This window comes from Nyctereutes procyonoides, unplaced genomic scaffold (genome assembly GCF_905146905.1).
Source record: "Nyctereutes procyonoides isolate TBG_1078 unplaced genomic scaffold, NYPRO_anot_genome, whole genome shotgun sequence".
Classification (NCBI taxonomy): Eukaryota; Metazoa; Chordata; class Mammalia; order Carnivora; family Canidae; genus Nyctereutes; species Nyctereutes procyonoides.
In genome coordinates this window covers 19628723-19651813 of record NW_026575036.1, presented here as the reverse complement: position 1 = coordinate 19651813, position 23091 = coordinate 19628723, and the positions used below count along the sequence as shown (strand labels likewise).

The 23091-nt window shown below is 35.1% G+C and overlaps 1 protein-coding gene across 1 annotated transcript in view; it reads right to left on the bottom strand.

Annotated features, from left to right (window-relative positions):
• The window catches only part of PDZRN4 (PDZ domain containing ring finger 4), a 355507-nt gene that overhangs the window by 326495 nt on the left and 5921 nt on the right, over positions 1-23091 (bottom strand). The window lies entirely within an intron of this gene.

Sequence of the window (23091 nt, the reverse complement as noted above, 5' to 3'; positions counted from 1 at the left end):
TTTCTTTGTCTCCAATGCTAAACCCCTAATTCAAATCACTAACATCTGGCATCTGATCTACCACACTGCTGACTACCTGGTCTCCCATCTCCATCATAATTTTTCAACTCTACACAACTTCGCATCTAGAATGATTTTCTTTAAAAAGCTAATTTAATCCAGTCATTCCACTGCTGAAATTCTTTAACGGATTCCCATTTTTCTTAGGATATTAAAAAAAAAACTAATTTATAAGTAGGGTGACTATATAGTTGAACTTCAAATTGAAGGATTTTTGATACTAGGGGCAGTATGAATCATTTTGCCAGATCAACAAGGCTTCCCATGGCAACCCAGATGTATGGTCATCCTACTTGTGAGATATTACATGAATCAGTTGCTTCAAAATGTTCCAACCCTTGCTAAGAATCATTCTTCTACCCAGATTTCCTTCAATTCCTATAATACACTGAGCCTTTCCCACCTCAGAGCTCTTGCACATACCCACCTGTCTGTTTAAAAACTCTGTCCCCAAATATCTGCCTAATGACTATTCATATTTCAAGTTATGCTATAAATAACACTCCTCAAAGAAGACTCCCTGATCTTCCAAATACAAATCGCCTTCACCTCACCACCCTTATTTCTTCAAACAACACCTACAATTTTTCTTTCAAATATTTGCTACAATTTGTAATTTTCTATCTGCTTAATTTCTGTCTCTATCATTTTACCATAATTACAACTCCTTGGGTATAGTACAACTAGCACTTACCACAGTAGCTAGTTTATAGGAGAAGCTAGGTTAATGCTTATTGAATAACTGAGAAAGTGAAATTTTCTTATTTTTTAAAAAGGTTTAGAGAATAAGCACACTGTTGCAGAAAGTATTGTTTTGATTTCAGACAACTCTTCCTACATAAAATACATTAAAAATAACATGAGAATTTCAATCTACCCATACTTAAAGATACTATACTTAGAATGACATAAATTAAATAAGAATACTAGGAAAAAAATCCACCCACCCAGACAAGAACTTTCTTGTATGATTCCCAGTTCTCTCTCACACAAACACAAGCAAAACCACTAAAAACAGGTGGAAGAAAAATACTGGATCAGTATCAGAATGTCTAAAATAGCAGTATTTTAGTCTGGACAAAACAAATGCTTAAATATCTATATGGGAGTTTATGTTCCCATAACAACTGTATAATCTAGTTGTAGCCCCCACAAAGATATTGGAACATGTACTAGTATAAAGCAAGACTGAATTAACGCCAGAATGGGCTTCTCCCACCATTAGGCTGACTGGTACAGTGCCCAGTTAAAGGTTTATTCTAGTCTACAGTAATATGCAAGAAAATAGAAAAATGCAAATCAAGGTTCCTTTACATAGACTTAAGACATATATTTACCTATTTTATTTACCTATTTTATTTACCTATATTATTTACCTATTTTACCTATTTTAGGAATATATTTACCTATTTTAGGAATCAGATAGAAAGGAACCTGGTATATAAAAGGATTAATCAAAAGAGAGACCCTGAGGGAAGAACATCTAGAAGTGAATGAACAATTAATGTCATTGTTATGGTTTCCTGATCTTGTTTAAAAAAAAAAAAAAAACTATACCCCTGAATCTATGTTTTGATTTTGATTTTGGCTGAAATAAGTGGCTTTAAGTCTGCCTAAACTGATCTTCAGACAGCTCACTGATTTTTAACTGCATTTTCCCACATCCACGCTTGTGTGTCTCCTGCCTGAGCCATCCAATTATCAAATCAGCAGAAAGTATCTACTGGTGGCCTTCTTCCAGCATCTCTTAATTTTGTTAGGGTTGCATTTTCAGGGTAATAGTTTTCTGATTATATCTTTCTGTTTAAGTGATTAGCACTTCTCATGCTAATGGATTACATTAGCACCTCTGTGTGAAAGTTCTTCAGTAATACAGGCAAGACTAGAGGAAAACAGAGCTATCCAAAAGGGTTTGAAAAAAAAAAAGAGAAATAGAAACAGACCAAGACAAAAGAGATAAGCACCTTCGCTTGCTTATATTCTACAGCAGATTTTCTCCTAAAACAACAGAATCTGAAATAGCCTTCCGAGAACAGTCCCACTAGTGGGTTGGTTTCTGAGAATTAAATCCTAATCTGGAATCCAGGAATCTTTCTTCACTCATGATTTTTCCCCCTCAGGGACAATAGGAATACTGACAATTCTTTCAATAAATGACTATTTGTAAAGTACCCCACTATGATAACTCTGGCAGCTGGGACTATTGACAATGACATAACACCTTCAATTATATGTATTTGCTGAGGGAATAAAATACTAGATCTTTCTAAATTTATGAATTATTTGTGTTCCTTGACATTCCTCTACAATGTACAGACATAATTTGTCTATAAAACTAACAATGTTTTAGAGATTATATCTGACTACCGCTTGACATGGAAAGAAGAGCTATAAATAAACAGAAATAGATTTTAATGTTTTGGAATGAAAATGAGTTAACTATTTTCAGACTCTAGTTTCTTTTGAAAAAAGCAGTATAAGTCTTAGAAATTATTTGAGCAGTGCTAGGACCTGAAACCTCCAGCAAAATCCATATGTACCAATCAATACCAGGATTTACACAAAGAACAAAGTAAGCCAGAACTTATATTTTGAGCACTTTGTAAGCTCACCCTTATACCTGGCCATCAGAATTTCCAAGAATACTCCCTCAAAAGAAAAAGAAATTTTATATGACAAGTTTACACAATAGCTTTCCTATCAACAACTATACACAAAGTAATTTAAAATGTTTTTATATTTTAAAAACATCCACCAGTTGCTGAAAAAGAGCAATAGGTGCAAAATATGATGCTTCCATTTTGTAAGATTTTAAGTATATTTTAACATTTACCCTCCAAAAGATACCAATAATATTAAAAAAAAGATACCAAAAATGTGAAGCAATTAATATTCATGTTTCCTAAATACTTCCAATAGAGAACTTGCTAGTAATATTGTGCTTATTGATAAAGTGAGGTAGCATTTTAAGATGTCTCCATCTGTATCTAAATGACCTTTGTTAGAAGCCTAACAAAGTAAATGTTGATTTTTATTTCTTAGCTCATTTCTACTCAAAATAAGCCACTTCTAAAGGTTCATGAACTCTAGCCACTCATTTGTATCTCAGAATACAAATTTCCAAAATAAGGTTAAAAAAGGATCCTTTTATCAAAGTGATGACACATTACTTTCAGACTTGGCAAAGAGAAGAAATACGCAGACACACACATACATGCAGGCACAAATACACATACTTACAAAAATTCACAAGATTTATGCCCTTCCTTAGCCTCCTATAACTTAACCTGCACACTCCTAAAAACTCCTAGAACATGAAAAAATGAAGGTAAAGAATTCATTACCTTGTACATATAAACCTTCTGGAAAATATTCCCCTCCCCTCATAATATTCTTAAACAAAACAAAACTCCACAAAGAACAAGAAAAATATTTGTAAAAATAAACATTTTTGCTTTCTTTCCTATATGGCTTCTTCTCCAGAGAATAAACAATAAGCATATTACTATCAAATTCTTTTCAAGGTGATAAAAAGACTACAGAATATGTTTCCTACAGATTCAAGTTTCAGATTTTTATTAAACAAAATATTTCATATAAAAGTCACCCCCATGTCAAGAATTAATCTGAATATGGTAAAGATGATAAATGAGTGCATTAAGTTGTGATCTTCCTAAGAGATCAAATTTCATCAAGTGCCCCTGGTTAAGTGACAAAAATCAGAAGCTGAATACCTAAAATGACATATACAAATATTGCTGATATGCATAGTACAAATCTCTTAGAAAAAAAAGTGGTCCTGACTATATAAATTGGGATGGAGATTTCTTTAGTGAAAAAGTTGGATATGGAAAGATATCCGGAACATTAAAATTTTGGTAATCATACTCTCAAAGCAGAAAACTCTCTTCTTCAAGTTATTCCTAGAATGGAATTTAAAAATTTCCCAAACCAATAATTAAATCTCTATCATAAAGCTTACACTTAAAGACATCTATTTCAGCACGCTAGACATTTCCAGGACATCAGGAATCAGGATTTATCAGTTACACTCTGAGAATAAAGGAGGAAGTAGACACCAGGTTAATGTGTATCAAGCTTAAAACTGACAAAGAACAGGAAATTCAGAGCTAAGGACCCAACCATCTGTAACCTGCTCCACTAAGCATTTCAGGATCTTTTTAAAAGTTTTTTTTTAATTTAAATTCAATTTAATTAACAGAGTGTATTATTAGTTTCAGAGGCAGAGTTCAACGACTCATCAGTTGCATATAACACCCAGTGCTCATTACATCATGTTCCCTCCTTAATCCGCCTCACCCAGTTACCCCATCCCCCCACCCACCCCACTTCCAGCAACCCTCAGTTTGTTTCCTATCGTTAAGTCTCATGGTTTGTCTCCCTCTTTGTTTTCATTATATTTTATTTCTCCTTCCCTTCCCCTATATTCATCTGTTTGGCTTCTTGAATTCCACATGAGTGAAATCATATGGTATTTGTCTTTTTCTGACTTATTTCTTTTAGCATAATATCCTCCAGTTCTATCCATGTTTTTGCAAATGGCAAGATTTCATTCTTTTTTATGGCTGAGTAATATTCCATTATACACACATACACAAACACAAACACACCCCATATCTTTATCCATTTCTCTGTGGATGGATATCTGATCTCTTTCCATATTTTGGCTATTATGGACATTGCTGCCATAAACATTGGGGTGCAGGTGCCCCTTCACATTTTGGGATCTTTGAATAGTGAAAGCTATTATAAACTCTAAATGCTACAAGAAAAGACATAATGACCACTGTATTTCCTTGATTTTTTTTATTAAGCAGTAACCTTGATTAATACTATGATTAATTTGAACTTTACTTCCTCGTTTAAAGAGCTGTTAGAACACAGGTCTCCATTATGTGTTAGTTCATGGTTACTATTCCTCCAATAAACTGACCCAAATTTTCTCACTGGACATAATAAAGTTGATAATGATGAAATTGAACCTTATCAAGTTTAAGATGTTGTTATTCACTGACATCCTTTAGTGGCAATATATTTATTATATATAACTCAGTAGAATGTTTGGCACACAGTAAAGATCCATAAATATTAGCTATTGTTAGCCTTTATAACCATTGTTGTCTTCATTATTACAATGAATATAAATAGCCATTTTGTACATGATTTATATATGTATTAAAATATATTTTATGAATTCTCTCTATTGGACATATATGTATTGGTTACAGTCAGAGACTTTATTTGGTAGCTCATGATGCTACATTACAAAATATTCAGTTATGTGAAATATTGCTAGAATATTCAGTGTTTCTTTTCACTTTTATATGAAAATCATTTTTCAATTGTTTCCTTGGATAACAATTTTCAGTCAACCAATTCTTTGAGCTCTAAGATTCTATCTTACCATGTGTATGCCTGGGAATCTACTTTTATCTTCGGGCTGCCTTAGTATACCTCAATGACCTAATTCTGAATCAGCAGGATCTGACATTACTAGAGTTCTAATTTTAATCCAAAGAAAAATTACATCTAAGAGGAGATAATGCATTATAAAGTTCTGGGTTATAAAAAAAAATTTCTAAGTGAAAGTTCAGGTAAGAAGAAAAGCAGACTTTTTCTTTGATCATTCTTATCTCTTGGAAAGAATTATGCCTCTGAAAAAAACACTCACATTCAGTAAGCTGAAGATCATTGTAACACAGTGTATCTAGGCCAGGAATATTTGTTTAGGGATCACATTAATCTCTGTGACATTATAACAAAGAATTGTAAAAGGATATATACAGATCAGACTGGCCTTACAAAGACAGGAATATTAAAAATTGAGCATGCCAATATGATCAAGTGTGATAATGTCAAAAAAACACAAAATCACTTTTTCCTTGAGAGAAAACTGGGTACGAATGGAAGACTATAATTGCGTTGTGATAGATATATGTTTAAAGGAAACTTAGGAAAGCTATTTACATCCGTTTAGTACATATTTATTGCACACTTCATCTATGTCAAGCAGAGGGTTTTAACATGATGCTAGATTTGTTTTATCATTCTAGTCTTGTATGTACTAATTCATTCATCAAACAGCTGAGTACCCACTCTGCGTCAGGCAGTGTGCTAGGTGTTGAAGGTACAGAGAAAGGTAAGATTTTTGCATGTTCGCCATGGAGTGAACAGAAAAGGACACTGAAATGGACAATAAACATATAAACTTGTGTAACTTCAGTAGACATCAAGGAATTATGTATATACCACTTTCCTAGATGGCTTAAATTTGTAAAGACAACACAATAGCAAGTCTTTGCAAGAATGTGGAGCAATTGGAACCATGACACTGCTGGTAAGCATGTAAACTGCTACATCCATTTTAACAAATTTGTTTGGCGGTCATTACTAAAGTTGAACATGTATATATCCTATGATTCTGCAATGTACAAAATGTGCTCCTAGTGTGTCAGAAAAGCATGCACATATTCACCAAAAGATGCATGCAAAAATTTGCAGATTACTGTTACTGTGATAAACCAGAATCAGCAGTCCTGCTGATTGTAAAAGTGACCACTAAATTGTGGTATAATCATATAGTGAAATGTTACACAGCTATGAGAAAGAGAACAAACTACAGTTAGATGCAACAATTTCAGTGAATGATACCAATATTATGTCAAATAAAAGAAGCCATACTCTAAAGAACACCTACTGCATGATGATATATATATATATATCACATATATCATAGATAGATCATATATATAATATATATCTATATACACAAAAAAAAATTCAAAAATAGGCAAAACTGGGAGAAAAGTAATGATGGAACAGGGAATACTGGAGACTCCTAGAGTGCTCATAATGATTTGTTTCTGGATCTGGATGCTGGCTACATGGATGGCTTCACTCTGATCATTCCTTACACAGACACTAGTGATTTGTAACTCTCCTGTAAAAATTTACTTAGAAATAAGCACTGAGTACCATTCTTGAGCTAAGGCAAACATACTGTAGGAAAGCAAAGACAAGGGAAAACAGCAGAAGTGTGATGAATAAAGTAACTAGGCTGTCACTACCTACTGACAGTTTTCTACTTTATTTGCTATGGTTCCTCATTACCTGATATATGGACAACTGTGGTGATCACCCACTAGTGTCCCTGTCTCACGTACCTTCACTTTTTGATTTGTTTACACATTCCAGTGAAATCTATTTTTCTTATAATTTTTAATCACTGCTTAACCCATGTCATTCCCTTGCTCAGATCTGATCACTGACCCCTCACTGCCTATACTATAATAACCAAACTCTTTAGCCAAACATATAATGCTTTCCATTAATACAATCAAAATCTGACTTCGACTGACCTATCATACATTATCTATCTTGAACCACCCGTATAATTCAATAATATGTAGTATCAAGGGATGGTTAAGGGCACAAACCCAAGAACTCTTATTCTGTGACCTTGGCAAATTACTAGATACCCCTGTGCCTCAGTTTTCTAATCAGTAAAATGGGGATACTACTAGTAGCTATAACACCAACCTCAGAGAGTTGTGTGGGGATGAGGTAATACCTATAAGAGTGTGTGACCTTACTGATATGAACTGGCTATTATTTTTTTTCATTATGTTAATCAGCAAAAGCAAGATCCAGTATTGCCTTGTCACTTGGTTCAAGGCATTCTTCCTAAATATGGAAGGCTCTTGTTCCATCTTTAATCTATCCCTCATCTTTCTTTTAAAGACCTTTTCAAGTACCATTTCATTAAAGCCATGATAATACAGGGAAGTCTATTCGGTGGCACCCCTGTGCCAGTCATGCATCATGTGTTTGATTTTATTTACTCTGTTTAATGCACACCTATCTCCTGTCTTAATTTTAAGTTAGCTGAGGCACGTACAATCACTAAAAGGGCTTTCTACCTCCAGCAACAAAAGCCTATTATCATTCAGTTGTGTTTATTTACTTAAGTAAATTATGTGTGTAGTTAACTATCTTTTTTTCAGCATTATTGAAGTATAACTGACAAATAAAACTGTAAGATACTTCAAGTGTAATCTGTGGTGACCTGATACACACATACATTGTGAAGGAAGTCCTATCAACTACTTAATTAACAGATCCATCACCTCACTTATTTATTTATTTATTTTAGTGAGAACACTTAAGTTCTACTCTGAAACAAATTTCAATTACTAAACACAATGTTATCAACCATAATTATCAGGTTTTACATTATATCTTCATACCTTAATCATTTTATAGATAAAAGTATCTTGTATCCTTTCATGAACCTCTCCCAATTTCTACCAAGACAAAGCAATAAACAAACACCAGTTGCATTTCTATACACAGTAAACTATCAGAAAAATAAATTAAGAAAATAATCCTATTTATAATTGCATAAAAATAATTAAATACTAAAAATAAATTATAAAATCCTTAGGAATAAACTTAAAATAAGTAAAGATAGGTATGCTGAAAATTATAAGGCATTGATAAAAGAAATTGAAGCAGACATAAATGGAAAGATAATTTATACTTATGGCTTAGAATAACACATATTATTAAAATGTCCATACTACCCAAAGAAATCTGCAGATTCAATGAAATCCCTATCTAACTTCTAATGGCATTTTTTACAGAAACACAAAAAACAATTCTAAAATCTGTATGGAATGATAAAAGATATCTGAATAGCCAAAACAATCTTGAGAAAGAAGAACCAAGGTAGAGGCATCACATTTCCTGATTTCAAACTATATTACCAAGCTATAGTAATCAAAAGAGTATTGGCATAAAAAGATATATTCGTTTACAAAACAAAACAAGATCCCAGAGATAAACTCATGTACATATGATCAATTGTATGTATGACCAAGGAGACAAGAGTGGTGAAAGGTGAAATGATGAAAGGACAGTCTCTTTAACAAATGGTGTTGGGAAAACTGGACAGCCACATGCAAGATAATGAAACTGGACCTCTACCTTAAACACTCACAAAAATCAACTTAAAATGGATCAAAGACCTGAACGTAATACCTGAAATCCTAAAATTCGTAGAAAAAAAACCTAGGAGATAAGATCTTTGACATCAGTTTTGACAATGATTTTTTGGATTTGACACCAAAAGTAAAAAAAAAAAAAAACAAACAAAAGCAAAAGTAAAGGGTAGGACTACATTGAACTAAAACTTCTGCACAGCAAAGGAAATCATCGACAAAATTATAAGGCTATAATTAGAATCTATGACATGGAAGAAAACATTTCCAAATCATGAAGAGATTAACATCTAAAATATATAAAGAACTTTTACAACCCAATAGCAAAAAAAAAATAATCTTTTTTTAAATATTTTATTCATTTATTCATGAGAGACACACACAGAGAGAGGCAGAGACACAGGCAGAGGGAGAAGCAAGCTCCACGCAGGGAGCCTGACGTGGGACTCGATCCCGGGACTCTAGGATCAAGCCATGGGCCGAAGGCAGGCGCTAAACCACTGAGCCACCCATGGATCCCCCAAAATAAACAATCTAAGTTAAAAAACGAAAGAAGAACTAAATAGACACTTATTCCAAAGAAAATATTCAAATAGCCAATAGATAGATAAAAAGGTACTCCTCACTAATCATCAAGAAAATGGAAATCAAAACTACAATGAAATATCATCTCATACCTGTGAGAACAGCTATCACCAATAAGATAAAGATAGCAAGGGCTGTTGAGGATGTAGAGAAAAGGGAGCTCCTATGTACTGCTGGTGGGAATGTTAGTTGGTGTAGACATTTGGAAAACAATATGGAAGTTCCTCAAAAAAAAAAAAAAAAAAAAAAAACCACAGGGCAGCCCGGGTGGCTCAGCGGTTTAGCTTCACCTTCAGCCCAGGGTGTGATCCTGGAGACCTGGGATTGAGTCCCACATCAGGCTCCCTGCATGGAGCCTGCTTCTCCCTCTACCTGTGTCTCTGCCTCTCTCTCTCTCTCTCTCTCTCTCTCTCTCTCTCTCTCTCTGTCTCTCATGAATAATAAATAAATAAAATCCTAAAAAAAAAAAAAGAATGTTCTTTAAACACACACACACACAAACATATGATCCAACAATGTCATTTCTGGGCATATATCCAACCCACCTTAACCAAAAAAAAAAAAAAAGAAAAAAGAAAAAAGAAAAGAAAGCAAGCAGGATATTGAAATATCTGCTCTCCCATGTTCAGCGCAGCATTACCCATAATAGCCAATATACAGGTAAAATCTAAGTGTCCACCAACAGATGACTGGATAAAGAAGTGGTATATAATACAATAGAATATTATTCAGCCATGAGAGAGAAGGATATCCTGCCATTTGCAACAATATGGATGAACCTCAAGAACATTACACTAAGTGAAACAAGTCAGATTAAGAAAAATACTGCATGGTATCACTTATTTACGGAAAATTAAAAAGAAGTCCAGCACATAGAAACAGAGTAGAGGGACTCCTGGGTGGCTGAGCATCTGCCTTTGGCTCAGGTCGTGATCCTGGGTCCTGGGATCAAGTCCCACATCAGGCTCCCTGGAGGGAGCCTGATTCTCCCTCTACCTATGTCTCTCCCTCTCTCTGTCTCTCATGAATAAATAAATAAAATCTTAAAAAAAAAAAAAGAAATGGAGTAGAAAGCTACATATCTTTTATATGCTAGCACATTTTTATTAATTCATAATTTCTTTTCCACATATTATTTCATACGGTAAATTTATTGTTTCCTTTTACTTCATTGATAGGTTATGTGAAAATATCAAATTACTTAATTTTACATAAAATACTTTTTTTCATAAAATACTTTGAAAATTTAGTTTAACTTTACATATTTTTACAGCCATTCAGTTCTAAGTTTTATCCTAGTCTATTTTATGAAAGAAAAATTTCCCTAAAGAGTGAGCAGCAGAGTCAACCGCTCATCTAATTTTATGAGTTGAAGATTTATTCCTGTACCTTTTACTGCAACATAGAGTTCTTTAAAATGTTTTTAGCCACATAATGACTGTCTATTCTTGGGGCATTTTTTATTTGAAAATAATAATGAATCACCCCTGAGATGCTGATTATAAAAAGAGTAATAAGCTCTTCTTAAGAAAACTGTTACCTGCTTAAAAAAAGAAGAGAGGAGCTGATTAAAGACACGGCCCATAAAGCGTTTGGACTGTGATATGGTTAGGGTACCAGGTACCACATCCATCCAACACATGTCAGTTGCCCTTTCTCATTTGTCACACTTTTTCAAGGCAGTGGGAAGAACAATGTTTGAAACAAGAATGGAGAAATTTCTATTCATGTCTGTTAAAAAAAAAAACAGAATCTAATAGGAATACAACAGCATGTATTCTATGAAAACACATTCTTTTAAAACTTGCCTCACAAAGTTCCAAGCACAAGTTGAGTGAGTTGCCTCTTAAGCTTCTACAGAATGCCCCACAGCTGGGGCTACTGTTAATTATTCCAAGCAGCTCTCATCATGAGCACTTCAAAGAGTCTCCCAGCCACTTTCCAGCTCTAGGAAGCTTCTATCTTTTTCACCAAACCATTTACAAGGCTTGGAAACATTGGAAACATCTTTCAGTTCGTCTGTGGTTCATCATGTTTGTGTTCAATTCCATGTTCAATCCAGTGCCGTTTTCTGCAAATCTGCTTTGCAGGCAGGCATGTGAATACAGTCAGCTTCACCGTGTGTAGTTCAGTAATGAAAAACCTGTGTTAGGGTGAAGGCAAACACATATCTTCCAATCCAATTCATGCAGTTATATAAACTGAATTTGACACACCATGTTGCAGACTTGGGTTCTTTCTTATTTACAGGATAGAAGGGAGAGTCTATAGAAATACAATTGTTTCAGTCCATTATTACGAGTTCTTAGAGATTTTGAAACTTAAGAAGCAGTAAGTCTTCTAACTTCTGATTGACTTTGTGATAAAGATGCAAAGAAAGGGAATAGAAGGTAACAGAGAGCCTTCAGGGACAGCCTACTAGGCATCTGAAAAACCCTTACATCTAGACTCTGAGCTAGAAATTCTGAGCTCAAGGTCTATCCATTCACTTATTCCATTATTCAAAGAAAATTAACAGAATGCCTGTAGTTTGCCTGGCACAACGCTAGGAGCAGGAAGGGTGCTGGAGGTATTAAGTTCAAGAAAATCCCAAACCACTTTTTTAAGAAATCCATACATTTTTGCGAGGGGAACACCATGAGAGAATAAACACATAGCAGAGCACAGGAAAAATGTTATGGAAATGAGAGGTATAGAAATGCACTGGCCACAGAAATAAATCCACAGATGGATGGAGTGTGAAGGATTCTTGAGAATATCAGAAACTTGCCAGCTATAGAAGAGATGTAGGGGAGGAGTGAGAACACCAAAAGAAAAGAAGGAATAAGAAAGGGGAGGAGTTTCATGTGACTACAGAAGGTCTAAAAGCAAAAACTTAAAAAAAAAATAAAAGGCCTGAAGGTCCATTTTTGCCTAACAAATTTGGATTTTATCCTATTGCTAATAAAATGCTAATGAAGGGCTTTAAACAAAGAAGTAAAATAGTGACAATCCTGACAGTAGCAGGCCAGCTGAGCTGCAAATGGTAGAGACTGGGTGAAGGGAAAGTTCACCGAAGAAGCATTGTGTTCAAGATGAAAATGGCAAAAGCTCAAGAATCATTGAGTTATTACTTCCATGTAAAGTTCAGATATCATGAATGGGACACACTTTTGTCATTCAAATATCTATTGGTATAAGTGAATTTAAAGACGTTCTTCCCAAAAGACAAATGCTGCTAAGAAATCAGACCATGAGCAAGAAGGTGCCAGATGACCAGGATGATGGAGGGAAAAGGAGAGCAAAAGGCAGTGACGTATGGCTCACTTCAAAATTTTACTTAAAATCAAGTCTGGATCTCAATTTACAATAAATCTCAATAATGTTATAGGGAAGTTCTGCCTCAGGATGGCAATGTAATAAGATCCTAAACTCACCTCCTCCCATGAAAACCAGTGGGATTTGCATCCATAAGAACCGCAAAGCTATGGCAAACCGAGAAACAAATCTCAAAGGGGTCACGGGGAGATTCTCACACTCCAGAACCTCTCAAAGAAGCAGACTTTTGTAGAGTGCCTAGGCATTATGTTGAAGAAGTTTCTTTGCTAATTTTGGTCTGAGGGGCAGGGGCATACTAGGATACTCCCTGGGATAGAGGCTGATGGGTCCCATCTTTCTGCTCTCCCTCTGCCTTGCTAAAGCCAGCAGGTACTACATTTTTCCCTCAGAGGGGTGTGTGTGCCATTTTTATGCTCTAACAGGCAGGTGTCATCTTCCACCCTGGCCCTCCGCCTTGCTGATGCTGGCAGGCACCATATTTCTCTTTCTTTCTTATGTCTTTTCTCTCTTTCTCTTTTTTCATTTTCTCTTTTTCTTTTTTTCTTTTTCCTTTTTCCCAGAGGATGGCAGCTTTGCACTCTCCCTCTGGCACATTCCTGAAGGGAAGCTTCCATATACACCTGGTGCCCTGTTTTTTTAGGTCTTGTGGCTCCGTTTTTGTGGCTGCCACCCTTTGAGTGCCTGGCTCTGGAGGCCAGAGCTGCTGACGCTCATAGGTCCCTTGGGACTCCAACAATTGGAGAGACAGTTCTTGGCAGATTACCACGCTTACTCCCAGGGAACTGTGCAAAAAGCTGCTGAAACACACCCACAGTCTTTCTGAGAAAGACCTCCTTGTCCTGGAGCTTTGGCCTTAGGAGCAGGTTTAGATTTGGCACTCATCTAGAGGTTATGGAGGTGCTCTCAGGGAATATAGGCCAAGGGATGCCATATTTGCACTCTCCATCTGCCTCACTACAATGACCAGTATCCCCCACCTGGACCCCTGATTTTTTTCAACTGCCACCAGAGCACACATCTAGATGGCCTGTTCCAGTGGCAAGACTGACACTTGTGGTCCTACACCACTGGATATATTTGCATACTTAAAAAGCTGCTGCCTATGGACTGGCTCCAATCAGCTTAAATCTAGTTGTTAAGATCCTTCCCTTTGGGGGATCCCAGGGTGGCACAGCGGTTTGGCGCCTGCCTTTGGTCCAGGGCGCGATCCTGGAGACCCGGGATCGAATCCCACGTCAGGCTCCCGGTGCATGGAGCCTGCTTCTCCCTCTGCCTGTGTCTCTGCCTCTCTCTCTCTCTCTCTCTCTCTCTGTGACTATCATAAATAAATAAAAATTAAAAAAAATTAAAAAAATAAAAAAATAAAAAAGATCCTTCCCTTTGGGACACTGATCAGTTCTGGCACACATTCAACTACTGAAAGCTATTAAAAATAAAGCAGGCTACTTGAACAATCACAAAGGTTCAAGAGACAACCAAGAGCTAGGGCAAGGTTGAACAGTAACTTTCATCTCCAACACAAAGACAACTTCTTCAAGATAGGGAGTGGCAGTTATTTCAACTAACACATATAAATGAACATTTGGAATCAGGGAAAAATGAAACAGAGAAATATGTTCCAAATAAGGGATAAGATAAAACCCCAAGAGGGAGGGAACTTAATGAGACAGACATAAGTAATTTACCTAATAAAGAGTTCAAAGTAACAGCCGTAAAGATGGTCCCAAACTTGGGAGAAGAATTGATGAACACAGGGAAAATGTCAACAAAGAGACAGAAGCTGTAAAAAAAAAATTATCAAACAGAAATCAGAGAGTAGAAGAATACATTAACTGAACTGAAAAATCATCAGAAGAGTTCAACAGTAGACTAGATGAGGGAGAAGAAAAGATCAGTGAAGAGGCAGTGGAACTCACCCAATCAGAGCAACAAAACAAAAACAGAAACAAAGTGAAAATAGCTTAGTAGGCTTAAAAGAGGGAAGACTCAAATAAATAAAGTCAGAAATGAAAGAGGTGACATTACAAAAGACACACAAAAAATACAAAAGATTAAGAGATTATTATGAACAATTATATGGCAACAAATTGGATAACCTAAAAGAAATGGATAAATTCCTCGAAGCATACAAGCTCCCAAGACTGAATCATGAAGAAATAGAAAAACTGAACAAACCAATTACCAGTAAGGAAATTGAATCAGTAATCAAAAGCTTGCCAATAAACAAGAGCCCACGACCACACAGTTTCTCTGGTGAATTCTACCAAACATTCAGATAAGAATTAATACCAATTCTTCTCATAATCTTCCAAAAAATAAAACACAGGGACTACTTTCAAATTCATTTTACATAGCTAGCATTACCTTGATACCAAACCAAACAAGGACATCACACACAAAAATTATAGACCAATGCTTCTGATGAAAATAGACACAAAAAAATCTCCAACAAAATATTAGCAAACTGCATACAACAACACATTAAAAGAATCACATACCATGATAAAATGGGATTTGTTCTAGGAATGCAAAGATAGTTCAATATCCACAAATTGACCAATGTGATATGCCACATTAATAAAATAAAACTTAAATATGATCATCTCAATATAAGCAGGAAAAGCATTTGAGAAAATTCAACATCTATTTATGATAAAAACTCAGCTAAATGGATACAGAGAAAACATACCTCAACAAATAAAGGTCATATATGACAACCTACAGCTTGTATCACACCCAATGTGAAAGCTGAAAGCTTTTCCTGTAAGCTCAGGAACATTTTCACCACTTTTATTCAACTTTTATTTTAGCATTGGAAGTCCTAGCCAGAGTAATTGTGTAAGAAAAAGAATTAAAGGCATCCAAATTAAAAAGAAATACAACTGTCACTATTTGCAGATGGCATATTACACACAAGAAACCCTTAAGACTCTACCAAAAAAACTGTGAGAATGAATGAATGAATTCAATAAAGTTGCAGGATACTAAATCAATACAGAGAAATCTGTTGCATTTCCAATACTACATAAGTGTCCACACTACACAAAGCAATCTGTAGATTCAATGCAAACTAAATCAAAATTCCAATGGCATTTTCGACACAACACAAAAATCACTCCTAAAATTTGTATGGAACTACAAAAGACCCTGAATAGCCAAAGCAATGTTGAGAAGAGGAACAAAACAGGAGGCATCACACTCCCTGATTTCAAACTATATTATAAAACTATACTAATCAAAACAGTATAGTACTGACATAAAAACAAATAGATCAATGGGATGGAACAGAGAGCCCAGAAATAAACCCATGAATATATCGTCAATTAATTTAAGAAAAAAGATCCAAGAATACTCAATGAGGTTAAAAAATCTCTTCAGTAAGTGGTGTTGGGAAAACTAGACAGCCACATGCAAAAGAATGAAACTGGACCACTTTTTCACACCATACACTAAAATTACTTGAGAGGGGATTAAAAGCGTGAGCATAAGACCTGAAACCATAATACTCTTGGGAGAAAACATAGGTGGTAATTTCCATGACTTTGGTCTTGACAATAATTTTTTGGATTTGATAGCAAAAGCAATGACCACAAAAGCAAAAACAAACAGGCAGAACTACAGCAAACCAACAAGCTTCTGCACAGCAGAGGAAACCATCAACAGAATTGTAAGGCAATCTATGGAATGGGAGAAAATATTTGCAAATCATATATCTTTAAGGGGTTAATATCCAAAATATATAAAGAACTCATACAATTCAATAACAATAAATAAACAGTTGGATTAAAAATGGGCAGGAGATCTGAATAGACCTTTTGGATTTTCCAAAGAAGACATACAAATGGCCAACAGGTACATGAAAAGATGCTCAAAATTACTAACCACCAGGGGAATGCAAATCCAAACTATAATGAGATCTCATCTCACACCTGTTAGAATAGCTGTTATCAAAATGACAAGAGATATAACACAAGCAGGTGAGATTATAGAGAAAGGGGAACACTAGTGCACTGCTGGTGGGAATGTAAATTGGTGCTGCAGCTACTATGGAAAACCATATGGAGGTTCCTCAAAATCTATCCATCAATTCCATTTCTGGGTATTTATCTGAAGAAAATGAAAATACTCAAAACCTATACGCACCCTCATCTTCACTGCAGGATTATTTATAATAGCCAAGATATTAAAACAACCTAAGTCTCCATCAATGGATGAATGGATAAAGAAATTATGATATTCATATATATAATGGATAAAGAAATCACGATATGCATATATATAATGCATGCACACACACAGCAGAATATTATTCAGCCATAAAAAAATGAAATCCTGCTACTTGCAAATACATGGATGGATCCTGAAGGCATTGTGCTAACTGAAATGAATGAGACAGAGCTAGACAGATACTGTAGAGTTCTCAAAAACAAACAAAACATAGATACAGAGAACAGATGGGTGGTGACTAGAAGTTGGGCAAAATGGTTGAAGGGAGTCAAAAGGTACAAAATTCTACTTTAAAAAATAAATAAGTCATAGGTTTGTAATGAACTGCATGGTAACTATAGTTAATAGTACTGTATTGCATATTTGAAAGCTGCTAAGAGACCGGATCTTAAAAGTTCTCATCATAAGAGAAAAAAAGAAATCTATAGCAATGTATCTTGATGATGTCAACTAGATTTATTGTGGTGTTCATTTTGCAATAGACACAAATATTGCATCACTATGTTGTACACCTGAAACTAACATAAGATTGTATGTATGCAATTTATCTTAATAAAAAATAATGTTATCAGTGCTCTGATGAGGTTTTTTGTAGTACAAAATGATGAGGAGAATGGGAACCACTGCCAGACCTTCTGACAGGGACACCATGTGAAGTGTGAAAACTGCAGTCATGTGTGGTGGTCCTGTTTCCTTGCTCAGAAGCTTAGCACTCAAAAAAAAAAAAAATCAAACTCAAGTTCATACCTTATAAATTTAAAACAGATAAAATAGTGCTTAACACATTAAATCCTGAATATAAAGACCATTCCAGTCTTTTCCTTGTAGGTTAAAATAAAACTGTACCATTCATAATGGAAATTCAGTAGAATGGCAAAACAGTATGATCATCTAGATAGAAGTTCTGAGGGGCTAGCTATTTCTACCCTCATAGTTACAGGAAAGAAATTGAGAATAAGAAAGTTTGAAAAATCTTTGTGAGATAACCCAGTATAAATTTAAAGCAAAGAACCCAGTTCAAAGCCCATGCCCCTTCCTGAATATACAATGTTGTCTTACATTCACATTACTACTTTACTATCCCTACATCATAATTTCTTAAAACGAGTTGAACTACTCCTGGAAGAAGGGGAAAACTAGGATAAACCCTCAGTGTCATTCCACTAAGATATGCTGGTAAGGTCCATTTAAGTTCATAACAACTGAAGGAACAGCTTCCCCCGAGGGCCCACTTTGCCTTGTATAGGCAGAAAATGGAATCTGTACACCACAAGATACTAGAGGGCAGAGACCCCATCATTTGGATGAGTAAATGTAGGAAGTTTGAACTCACACATTTTCATATATTCATATGGACAATGGTTCTTATTGCTCTTTATTTCCATAATACAGAGATGTTGCCTGGGACATATATGCAATTAATAAATATTTATTGAATGATTAAGTCATAAGTGCACAAAGTTTCCACCACAGTCCTTCTTGCATCTAAGTGTCCATATGAATATATGAAAATGTATGAGTTCAAACTTCCTACATTTACTCATCTAAATGGTGAGGTCTATAGAAATGAGAATGACTAAAAGTTGAGGAGAGTGATCTAGATTCTCCAAGAAAGGAAAACAGCCCTGCCCCCATTTCTCTGTGTTCTGGAGAATGAACTACTTGCGTAAGCTGAGAGACAGATCAGGCTTGTGATACTGGGTTCTAAGAACCTACCTTGTGTCAGGCAATTTGCATATACAATAAACATGAATGGCATAGAAACTGGGGTACAACCACTGGCTTGCTCAAGGTCACATGCGCTTACAGAGGCAGGACAGAAATTCCAACCAGATTTCCTTGATTCCAGGATTCATGCTTTTCCCACTGCAGCACAACACTTTTCAAGATAACTATATCCTGTTAAAACCGCAGTCAATTTAAGTAGCATTTAATCATGATTACAAATCTCATATAATGTCATTCTTTACTTGCACTGACATGATTGCTTTCAGTTCTTCCCTAATTCTTTCAGATGATCAGTCAATGTTACTTGGACAGTTAAAAAACACTTTTAAAATGAGGGATGATAATAATATGTTATTGAAGATTTCAGTGATGTCTTCAAATTAAACAGCAATTTCTCAAAAAACTAACTGCCCACCAGATTTACAAGTGCCCTTCTAAAACTCATAAATGCTTCCTAAGCATACGGCTGCTTTATGAGGTAGTAAGGTGCACTGTGCCATCAAGCACACACAGAGGTAGCATGCTGTAGATCCAATGCAACAGGATTCCTAAATGTTTAGCTCTGATCTGCATTTACAGCTCCTGTGTTAACACCTGTAAACAAACTGTGCAGAGACTTAAGCAAATAAACATGATAACCCCCAAAGATTTTTAATTTAGCAGCACAGTTTTAGAGAATGCAAAAGAAACACCATTACAGAACTAAAAGATGGTGTGGCTGGCGTCCCGACTAGTTAAGTTCTCCTTGAGACATTGCATTGGTAAAGTTCCTTCTGCTAGTACTACACTCAGCACTCTGCAGAAAGTGCTACGTTGACATTGCTCAATGTGGGAACTGTTTCTACAGTACAAAAAAAAAAATGCCTTGTGTGCTGCATTTCATTATGAATTTCAAGCTAGGTAAATAGAAGAGACTTTAATGCATACACTAGAGAAAATTCTGCTTTCCACTCCAAACTGCTCTTCGCATAGACTTCACAGACCTCCACCCCTACTCCCTGGTCTCCAGAAGCTAGAAGCGAGGACTTTGCAGTTACCCAGCACTGGCTAAGAGCTGGCAGGGGCTAAGAGGGGAGGTAGAAAGTGGGAACAAAGAGCCATAAATGACTCTGCACCCTTCTATTCACTTTCCCACTCTGGGGTTAAGGTTGTACTGCCTGCTAACAGCATCACAGGAATAATAACAGACGAATAACTGCTGACAGCAGCAGTGAACTTTGATTCTTAACTCCCACGTACCCCACAGGCATCCCAACATGATGATCGTCACAGCAATGGCACTGCTGCCCTCTTAAAGAATTGTGCTCAAGCCTCTGATGGTATCAAGACTCTTCTGTGGTGCCTTTGAGTCTTGAAAGGGTGTAAAACAGCATGCAAAAGAGGCTTTTATTTGGATGTATGCTCTGGTGAATTCCTGGTCAATGTGAACTCTTGCCATGTCTCAGAATGCCTTTAGTAATGTCTTCTGCCTTTTTGGTCCCTAGTGATCTCTGACACCTAATACTGTAACTAACACAATGGATTTCTCTTCTGAATGTACACCAAAAAATGTTTTAGCAAATATGGATGTGTAAATACCTAGAAACTACTAAATGTAATCTTGCTCAAGCAGACTCCAAAAATGAATTTTCTTTGTATTATGTGAAAACTATGATACAGATTTACACTAATACTATGATTTTTTTTTCTTTTGTGATTCTGGATTTTGATCTGCTTCAGTGGAATGCAAACTATTTAAAAAATAATACTGTTAGACTTGTTGGCTTTTGTTAAACTTTGGCAAATTAGTAAAATCTTTAATTACCTATAGAACTAGACCTTTAACATATGTTCTTTCTCCTCCAAATGAATGATTTAAGAAAATTTTGTTATTTTATAAGAACAATTCATAAATCTATTATATGTGCTTTAAGCAATTAACTAGACAAAATATTTTCAGTATGTCGGGACTATAAGGAAAAAAAAAAGGATTGCTTAACCGTTTCTCTTATCCCATATGGAGAGTTTCATAATATATGAACTACTGTGTACTTTATACTGCTAAGAAATTTGTGGCACCACATATAAATCAGCATAGCCATTTCAGATTCAAAAGTAGAAAAAAACGTTGCATTAAATTAGTTCAATAAACAAATCACTGAGCACAAAAAATGGAAAATGAATTACTCTATTTTAAAATCTATTTTGTCTTTGCACATTTTAAATTAATCATATATATTTCATATTGGTTTCCTGTTACTATAAAATGTGTAAAGTTGGGACACCTGAGAGGTTCAGCAGTTGAGCGTCTGCCTTTGGCTCAGGGTGTGATCATCGGATCTGGGATCAAGTCCCACATATGGCTCCCTGAGGGGAGCCTGCTTCTCCCTCTGCCTATGTCTCTGCCTCTCTCTATGTGTCTTTCATGAATAAATAAATAAATCTTTTAAAAAAGTGTGTAAAGTTGACTGATACAATGGCAGATTAACTAAAATAATCGACAGGAATCAAATATTTCTAAATTAATTGTTACATAGGATTTTTTACACATATATACACACAAAACTAGCATGCTACTTGTGTGTGTGTATACACAACTATCCATTTTAAAAGCTGATGGCATCAGTGAACAACTGAATATGAGAGATTTCTAATAATATTCCTTTTAAAATACTTATGTTATTTAACAGACAATATTCCAAAAATATGAATATCATCTAACTCATCTTCAACTGCAAATGTGTTCACATGAATCCATTTGAGGATAACAAAAATATGCCTATTACAATGTACCCTGGCATAAAAGATGCACCAATAAATTTCTATAATTGAGGCAAATTTCAAGATCATCAACTGATAATATATGCACATCAAGGTGAAATAATAACAATACTGCAACTACTTATAAATTGCAATTTAGATTTACATGGTTGATCCTTGCTCTCTATATGATTTAAATAAGGTGATTCTGACATATACTAGTAAGAATATTAGCTAATATGTCTAGATGACCTTGACTTACCACCACCATTTTTATCAAATTATCTTTTCACATTAAAAAAATGAATTTTTAACAAAAGTACTATATCACAATATAAAAAATAAATTATTCTTCCTCCTTTTTAATGCAACATTAATGGAGCATATATAACACTGTTACCTAGCTAAATTGTTTTTTAAATCCTCATTACATGTTTCTGTGTGCATATATGTGAGTGTGTGCTAATTAGATACATGTATTCAGTTCCATTAGCCCTTCTAAGACTATCAAATGTAGGCATTCATTTTCCATTTAACAATAAAAATCAAAATGCTTTAGAGATAAGGCAGAAAGTAACAAGGATAATTTATTGTCATTTAGGTTATTTACCCTTTAAATCATATTGCACAAACACGAGTAGAAACAGAAAATTTCTAACTATACAAACTGTAGCATGTAAATATTTCCACTGGGCAAACTGTCAAGACAAACTGGATAGCCTCAATGAAAATAAGTCTGTACTTTTCTTTCTTGGCTACACAAATGGAAGGAGAAAATCTTAATAAAAGGGACCTCTTCAGATAAAACCCACTTTTTCAGCCAAAGGCCACCTCCTCTCCCTTCCCCAAAGCACTTAGCCTATTTCTAGATATTATGAGTTTTTTTCTGAAACAAAACCACTATTGGCTCTTCTATGTTCTTTACTCTTGTCCAAGGTCAAATTATTCAAAATTCAACTTTTTTAATGCAAAAAAGAGGTATGAATATCTAAAATTTTATTCAAAATTTACTTTTAAAAAATCGCCATCCAGAAATTTTATACAGATATTCAGAAAGACAGCACTAATGAAAAAAAAAAAAAAGACAGCACTAATGATTACATAACCTAGAATAAACAGAATATTTCCAAAATAGTGAGGTCAAATAAACTTTCCAAATTCCTACTTATGCCTTTACAAATGCATTGGAAGTAACTCCACTGATAAAAGTAATCTAATCATTTTTGTAATACCAGTTAAAACTTCAAAAACTCCATTATCACAGCCCAAATTTCACTAACTTATATGTATTTACTTTGTCAACCCCCAATTTAAAAATATAGCTACAATGCACAATAGAGAAAATGAAGAGTTCCCACCAGGTGTTTCCAACAGGAAAAAACAAATCTGCTTTTTTCCCCCCATGGAAAAATAC